At 40.6% G+C, this 8,087-nt stretch overlaps 1 protein-coding gene across 8 annotated transcripts in view; it reads left to right on the top strand.

The window, feature by feature from the left end:
- The first annotated feature begins 1,291 nt into the window (after window positions 1-1,291).
- The window catches only part of CDKAL1 (CDK5 regulatory subunit associated protein 1 like 1), a 926,518-nt gene continuing 919,722 nt past the window's right edge, over window positions 1,292-8,087 (top strand). For 2 of the 8 annotated variants that reach the window (XM_023738357.1, XM_023738352.1), the window contains exons 1-2: window positions 1,297-1,387; window positions 5,288-5,331. The gene's annotated coding sequence lies outside the window, so the exon portion shown is untranslated. Of the gene's footprint in view, window positions 1,411-5,152; window positions 5,210-5,287; window positions 5,332-8,087 lie in introns of those variants that run through there. The other 6 variants (XM_023738356.1, XM_004383995.3, XM_023738359.1 and 3 more) reach the window with 4 other exon arrangements.

Raw genomic sequence — 8,087 nt, 5'->3', positions numbered from 1 at the left:
AGTCCTAGAATCCAGCACAGTGTGGCGTATATACAATACAATTTATTTAACTGAATTCAGCTAAATCTTGGGGGAAATGGGTGGAGCTATTCATTCATTCGTTCCTTCACTCACATATTTATTGAGGAGCTATTAGGTGCAGGAGCCGTAGTTAAGAGCTATGACTACTAACCAAGAGGCCGGCAGCTTGAATCCACCAGCTGCTCCTTGGAAACCCTATGGGGCAGTTCTACTCTGTCCTACAGGGTGGCTATGGTTGGAATCGAAATGACTCTGCGGCAACAGATTTGGTTTGTTTTTGGTATTAGGTGCAAGGTTATGTGCTAGAGGATGGAATTACAAGAAAGAAGATAACCCAGGACCTACTTTTGGTCTGTGAAAGAGATGGGGAGACAATAGCATAAATATACAATTCTAATTTAGTTGGGTAAAGACTGCAGTAGACAGCAAGTCACAATTTAGATCATCTTGTGGATGGGATAAGCAAAGAGTGGGAAAAGTGTGTTTTAAGTAAAGGGAATTGTAGGAGGAAAGGCATTTGCACAATAAAGTGTCTACCCAAAGTCATGGTGAAACCCAAAGTTAGGCATAAAGCTTATGGTTTCTGACTTCCTGTTTATGGCCTTTGCCTCCACTTTTTAAAGGTCAACAGAAAGTCAAATACAGCGTTTCAGGTAAATAATAATGACCTGAGATAATACGTGTAAAGCAACCAGGTCAGAATCAGGTGTACTCCATAAAAGTCTTCTTTCTCCCTAGGTGTCTGCTAAATTGCCATGTAAGCATTCTAATAAAACGTGCTTGGTGTTTAAAACGATTTGTATTAAGTTTAATCTATCAACTATTCTTTCTCTATTCCTTTCTACCTCTCTTCTCTAATATGACTTTGTTTCAAAAACGGTTAAAGAAGCTAGCAAGATGTAGTGAAAATAGTAGGTTGTTCGGGAGTCAGATATAATCGGATCCAGCCCAGGAGGCAGCAACTGCTAGTAGGGTGACTTTGGGCAAGTGCTTGAATTCCCGTGTACTCTTATAAAATAGGAATTATAATAAATAAATCGGGAGATAATGTTTTGCAAAGCGCTTAACGCCGTGTCTGACACAAATTAAGAGCTGAGTATAAATTAGCCATGAAGCGATTCGAACAACCTCGAGGACTTGGGAGATGCAGTTTCGCCCGCGTAAGCACAGGAACGGAACCAAACCTCACCCGATACTAAGTTAAACTAGAACTTGCGTTTTCAGCAATGACGTAATTCGACCTCTCCGGCCGCCGTCGCCGAGCATGCGTAAATCAACGTGGCGGGACGTACGTGTCATGGCGAGCTCCATCTAAAGTCTTTGCGGATTCCGGAGAGCAGTGTGTTCAATCTCTTACTTCGGACTGGTTTGTTATTTCGCGACTGTTGGGTAAGGGTGGCAGCTGGATCAGTGTGGGGCACATTGTGGGCAAAGCTCCTTTTATGGAGGAGCCATAATTTCCCAGTTTCAGTGTTTTTTGGCGACTTGCTGGTTTCATTTTGTTGCTGAAGTGGGATTTTGCAGCTGGCGTGGGGAAATTGGGGAGCAGTAGCACCTCCAGGAGTGAGGACAGGGTCGTCGGCCTGAAATGTTGCTAGGCTTCAAGGAGTATTTAAGGGACTTTAGTTCTTATTGTTTGGGGTCAGAATTAACTTCATTTGCTCTCCCGCTTTCTACGTTAGCGAATTTGTGAGTTGTGACAAGGCTTTCGCAGTTACCTAGCTTTCACAGAGCAGTGTCTTAATAAGAATTTTAATTGAACTGGGGCAGTGCAGCAGGTATCTTGCTTTTCACTTTTCTTTCTCGTTTACTTAGGAAACCTCTTTCTGAATCTTGGTTGTAAGAGCTACATGTGTCTTTCGGGTAGGAGATGATCTAAGTACCTACTTTATTCCTTTTTATAGTTGCAGGTATTAGTTGCACTATGTAGACGTGTTGTAGTGCTGGATGTTTATCGTTCTGGCCAGACGCTGGATCACAGTCATAGCACATGTGTGAGATGTCGAAGCACCTGTCCTAATTAGTATAAATCTGAAAGTGGTATGGAATATCATTAATCCTGCTGTATAAAGCAGTCTTTTTCTTGGGTCTAATTGCTTTTAGATAGTTTTCTTTTTTTTATTGTGCCTTAAGTGAAAGTTTACATTTAACTTAGTTTCTCATACAAAACTTTATACACACATTGCTTTGTGACCCTAGTTGCTCTCCCTATACTGTGACAGCACACTCCTCTTTCCCACCCCGGATTTCCCGTGTCCATTCAACCATCTCCTATCCCTTGCTGCCTTCTCATCTCGCCTTTGGAGAGGAGCTCCCCATTTAGTCTCACGTACCTGCTTGAGCTAAGAAGCGCACTTTTCACGAGTATCATTTTATGTCCCATAGTCCAGTCTAATCTTTGTCTGAAAAGTTGGTCTCAGGAATGATTTTAGTTTTAGGCTAACAGAGTCCGGGGGCCAGGTCGTCTGGAGTCCCTCCAGTCTCAGTCAGACCATTAAGTCATCTTTTTACTAGAATTTGAGTTCTGCACCCCACTTTTCTCTTGCTCCGTCAGAGACTCTCTGTTGTGTTCCCTGTCAGGGTGGTCATTGGTGGTAGCCGGGCACCATCTAGTTCTTCTGATCTCAGGCTGATGAAGTCTCTGGTTTGTGTGTCTCTTTCTGTTTCTTGGACTAAGATTTTCCTTGTGTCTTTGCTGTTCTTCATTCTCCTTTACTCCAGGTGAGTTGGGACCAATTGATCCATCATAGATGGTTGCTCACTAGCTTTTAAGACCCCAGATGCCACTCACCAAAGTGGGATGCGGAACATTTTCTTAATAAACTTTGTTATGCCGCTTGACCTAGATGTCCCCTGAAACCATGGTCCCCAGACCCCTGCCCCTGCTACTCTGTCCCTCAAAGTGTTCAGTTGTATTCGGGAAACTTCTTAGCTTTTGGTTTAGTCCAGTTGTGCTGACTTCTGTGGTAGTGTGTGTTGTCCTTCCCTTCACCTAGGATAATTATTGTCTGCTATCTAGTTAGTGAATACCCCTCTCCGTCCCTCCCCACCCTGGTTACCGTCAAAGACTGTTTTCTTTTGTGTTTAAACCTTTTCTTCAGTTCTTACAATAGTGGTTTATACAGTATTTGTCCTTTTGTGACTGACTAAATTCACTCAGCATAAGGCCTTCCAGATTCCTCTGTGGTATGTTTCATGGATTCATCATTGTTCTTTATTGTTGCACAGTATTCCACTGTGTGAATATACCATAATTTGTTTATCCATTTGTCCTTCGCTGGGCACCTGGGTTGTTTCCATCTTTTTGCTGTTGTAAACAGTGCTGCAGTGAACATGGGTGTGCATATATCTATTCGTGTGATGGCTCTTATTTCTCTAGGATATATTCCAAGGTGCAGGATTGCTGGATTGTATGGTACTTCTATTTCTAACTTTTTAAGGAAGTGCCAAATCGATTTCCAAAGTGTTTGTACCATTTTATATTCCCACCAACAGTGTGTAAGTGTTCCAGTCTCTCTACAACCTCTCCAACATTTATTGTTTTGTGTTTTTTGGATTAATGCTAGCCTTGTTGGGGTGAGACGGAATCTCATTATAATTTTGATTTGCATTTCTCTAATGGCTAATGATTGTGAGCATTTCCTCATGTGTCTGTCAGCACCTGAATGTCTTCTTTGGTGAAGTGCCTGTTCATATCCTTTGCCTGTTTTTTAATTGGGTTATTTGTGTTTTTGTTGTTGAGGTTTTGCAGTATCTTGTAGATTTTAGAGATGAGATGCTGATTGGATTTGTCATAGCCAGAATTTTTTTCCCAGTCTGTAGGTTGTCTTTTTACTCTTTTGGTGAAGTCTTTTGATGAGCATAAGTGTTTGATTTTTCAGAGCTCCTGGTTATCTAGTTTCTCTTCTGGTGTTTGTGCATTGTTAGTTATGTTTTATATTCTGTTTATGCCATGTATTAGGGCTCCTAGCATTGTCCCTATTTTTTCTTCCATGATGTTTATCATTTTAGATTTTATATTTAGGTCTTTGATCAATTTTGAGTTAGTTTTTGTGTATGGTATGAGGTTTGGGTCTTATTTCCTTTTTTTTGCAGATGGATATCTGGTTATGCCAGCACCATTTGTTAAAGAAACTGTCTTTTCCCCATTAAACAGACTTTGGGCCTTTGTCAAATATCAGCTGCTCATAGGTGGATGAGTTTACCTCCGGATTCTCAGCTCTGTTCCATTGGTTTATGTATCTATTTTTGTATCAGCAACATGCTGTTTTGAGTATCGTGGTGGTATAATAGGTTCTAAAATCAGGTAGTGTGAGTCCTCACATTTTGTTCCTTTTCTTCAGTAATGCTTTACTTATGTGGGGCCTCTTCTGTTATCATATGAAGTTGGTGATTTGTTTCTCCATCTCCTTAAAAAATACCACTGGAATTTGGATCGGGATTGCATTCTATCTGTAGATCAATCACTTTGAGTAGAACTGACATTTTGACAATTTTGAGTCTTCCTATCCACAAGCAAGGTATGTTTTTTCCACTTTTGTAGGTCCCTTTTGGTTTCTTGCAGAGGTGTCTTAAGGAGCTGTGCCTACCCTGAGTTCCCAGCTTGAGGAAGCTGGCAGATTTTTTTTTCCTGTTTGTTAATTTGTTCATTCTTCAAGGGTGGGAGAGTGGCTTAGGCTGCTTCATGGGTCCCACTTCTGGCCCAGGGGACTTGGCATTCGCTGAAGCCAGCCAGGACCAGTGCAGAGCGGGGAGGGGGCAGGTAAATGGGAGAGAGGTTTTTCCCAAAGAAGGTGTTTTTTGAACTGTGTGGTAGGTCAGATGCATGTACTTATCTTTTGCCAATTGAGTGCCACTTTTCACTGGTTCTGGAGGCCCGGGTAGACTCTCTGCTCTTGGGTCTCTACCAATGTGTAAAGAACCATTGCTTGCCTCACCGTGCATGCCAGCCTATCTGGCTTGAAGGGTGCCAGCTCCTGCTGGGTCAGGTCTGGCACTCCTCACTGCTTCCGAACCGTCTCTCCCTCCCCCTCCCACTCAGTCTGATTCCTTAACTTTGCCTTTGAGGTTCAGGGCTCCTAGATTGTCATATATAATTGGTTCACTTGTTTTTTCGTGTCTCTGTTGTCAGAGGGACCACAGGAACCATCTGACTACTCTGCCATCTTGGCCCTGCCTTCGTTTTTAGGTAGTTTTTAAGGTTCCTTACTGTGGTTTTGTGAACTTGTTGAGTGCTTGTTTTTTCTAATCAATTTTTATTTTTCAGACTCATTTTTCAAGAGGACTTGAGACCAATTGCAGATAATCAAGGTACTAATTTATTCAAAACATTTTATGTTTGAATGGCATGCTACACATTAGAATGTGGAGAATGGTAGCCTACTAGTTATTTTGCCACTGTTATTTCATGGAAACATCATAATCTCCTTATCACTAACTCCCAGAGACATCTTCATTTTAATTAAAACCTTTCATCTCTATTCAGTAGCACTGACTGTGTCCACTCCTTGACATGCCTTCTTCCTTTACCTTCTGTGAGTACTGATTTTCTTTTCCTTTGGTGGTTGCTTATTCGTCTCTATCAATGAGTGGTTCTCTTCCACCTGGCAGTTAAATTTAGAATTACTTAAGAATTGGTCCTGTCCTGTCTTCTAACTCTTACTGTTTTTCTCTTTCCTCTGGGAGACCTAACCCATTCCCACACATTTAGTTACCATCTGTATATAGATGACTAACATTTGTATCTTTAGTATAATCTCTTTTAAACTCTTGTTAAGATTGCCTGCCTGGTATCTTGAACATCTCAAAGGTATTCTCAACTCAATACTTTCTAAAGTTCTCCTTTATAGCTGATCTTTTTCTGGCGTCCTCCCAGAGAGATAGCAGCATCATCTGCCTAGATAGACACTCAAGTCAGAAACTTAGAAATCATTCTTGGCGCCTCCCTCTTACTCTCTATTTCAATCTGAAGATGACTCTTTGTCTCTTATTTAATATAATTTTTATTAGTCCAATAAATATCATAATAAATATATGCACTTCTCTCTATCACTACCTCCCTAATCCACGCTATGTTTCTAGTACAAACTAATAAGTAGTATCCGAACTCAAAGCTTTTCAATAGTTATATGGATCACCTTCGGATCCTGTTAAAATGCAGAATCTGATTTATTAAGTTTGGGATAGGGCCTGAGAGTCTGCATTTGTTAAGCTTCCAGATGATTCTGTCAGAGGAAGAAGCTTTGAGTAGCAGAGTCCTAACTCGTCAGCTTTCATATATGCTAGTGTTCTTCCACTATATTTTTCATCCTGCAGTCTGAGACAGCTTTTCAAAATACGATTTGACTACTTTATTCCTGCCATGGCTTCTCTTTACTCCTTGGATAAGGATTGTTGTTGTGTGCCATCGAGTCGATTTCAACTCATAGTGACCCTATAGGACAGAGTAGAACTGTCCCATAGAGTTTCTTAGGTTATAATCTTTATGGGAGCAGATTGCCAGGCCTTTTCTTGCTTTGAGCATCTGGTGGGTTTAAACCGCCGACCTTTTAGTTAGCAGCCCAGCACTTAACCATTGCACCACAAGGGCTCCTTTGGAGAAGAATAAAACTCTAAAATCCCCACTACTTCCCTAACTCATCTCTTACCACCTTTCTTTTGACTCTCTTGATTTGCAAATATTGTCTCCCATTCTGTGTCCTCCCCCGCTCATTTTCTTGATGGTATCCTTTGAAGACAAAAGTTTTTGATTTTGATGAAGTTCAATTTATTTTTTTTCTTTTGTTGCTTGTGCTTTTGGTGTCATAATTAAGAAGCCATTTTCTAATCCCTTGGCTAATCCCCTTGAATTCTCTTGGCACTCTTATTGAAAAGCATTTGAGCGGGTACTGTACTTTTGATAGGCTTTCTAGATGATTTTTTATGAAAGATTAATTCTAGAACAGTGATTCTTAAACTTTAGTGTGCATCAGAATCACCTAGAAGGCTTGTTAAAGCTTGTTGGGCTTTACTCAGAATTTCTTATTCAGTAGGTCTGAATTCATAGCAATGACTGTGAGGATTGTGCAGGACTGGGCAGTGTTTCGTTCTGCTGTACTTGGGGTTGCTATGAGTCAGAATTGACTCGATGGCACCTGAGAACAACAGCAGATCTGAATTCAGGAGTAGGGCCAAGAATTTTCATTTTTAGCAAGTTCCCTGGTGTTGCTGATGTTGCTGATGTGCGAACCACACTTTGAAACTCGCTGATCTAGGACATTGGTTCACAACTATGGCTGTACACATGAGAATTACTGGAAAGTTAAAAAAAAATATTCCCAGGCTCCATTCCCTGAGATTGATTCACTTGGCCTGGGCTCAGGTGTGGTATTTTTCAGAAGCTCATGAAGTGAATACAATGAGCACCCAAGATTGAGAACCACTGTAGGAGAATAGTGGCTGTTTCTCAGGCATGTTATTGGAATCAGCTGGGCAGGCTTTACATTCCCATGCCTCCATTCACTCTTCGAGGTTCTAATTCAGACTGGGGCCTGGGTATCTGATCCTATAAAAGCTCCCCTAATAACCCACCTATGTAAGGAACCTTTTTTCTAGGATATTGTATCTGCTCTTCTTTCCTATTATCATTTTCAGTATCTCCTCCTTGACTCCAATTGTAGTCCTTTTATCAAACATAGTCTTCTTTACCTTTGGGGGGGAAAATACTTAATTTGATCCTGTTGCTCCATTTAACTATTATCTTGCTCTCCTTTTATTTGCAAACTTTCATTTCTTTATTCCTCATTTATTTAAAAATTTCTGAAGGCTAGTAATACCCTCTACCAGTGTGTTGAAAATAAAATTATTAGCTTTATTAGTGATGAGTGAGATGATTTAAAAGCTTATGATATGCAGCCAGGTTTAGAAACCTCTACATTATATGTTATATAATGTTATTAGACATATATACATTTATCTCCCTAGGGTGAATTTCTAGAAATAGAATTGCTGAGTCAAGGGTATATGTTTTGAAATTTGATACATATTGCCAGATTGCTCTCCAGAATTGGTATACCAGTTTTACCATG

Source organism: Trichechus manatus, unplaced genomic scaffold, assembly GCF_000243295.1.
Source record: "Trichechus manatus latirostris isolate Lorelei unplaced genomic scaffold, TriManLat1.0 scaffold00115, whole genome shotgun sequence".
Lineage (NCBI taxonomy): Eukaryota > Metazoa > Chordata > Mammalia > Sirenia > Trichechidae > Trichechus > Trichechus manatus.
The sequence above is the reverse complement of the archived record's forward strand: the minus strand, read 5'-3'. Positions and strand labels throughout refer to the sequence as shown.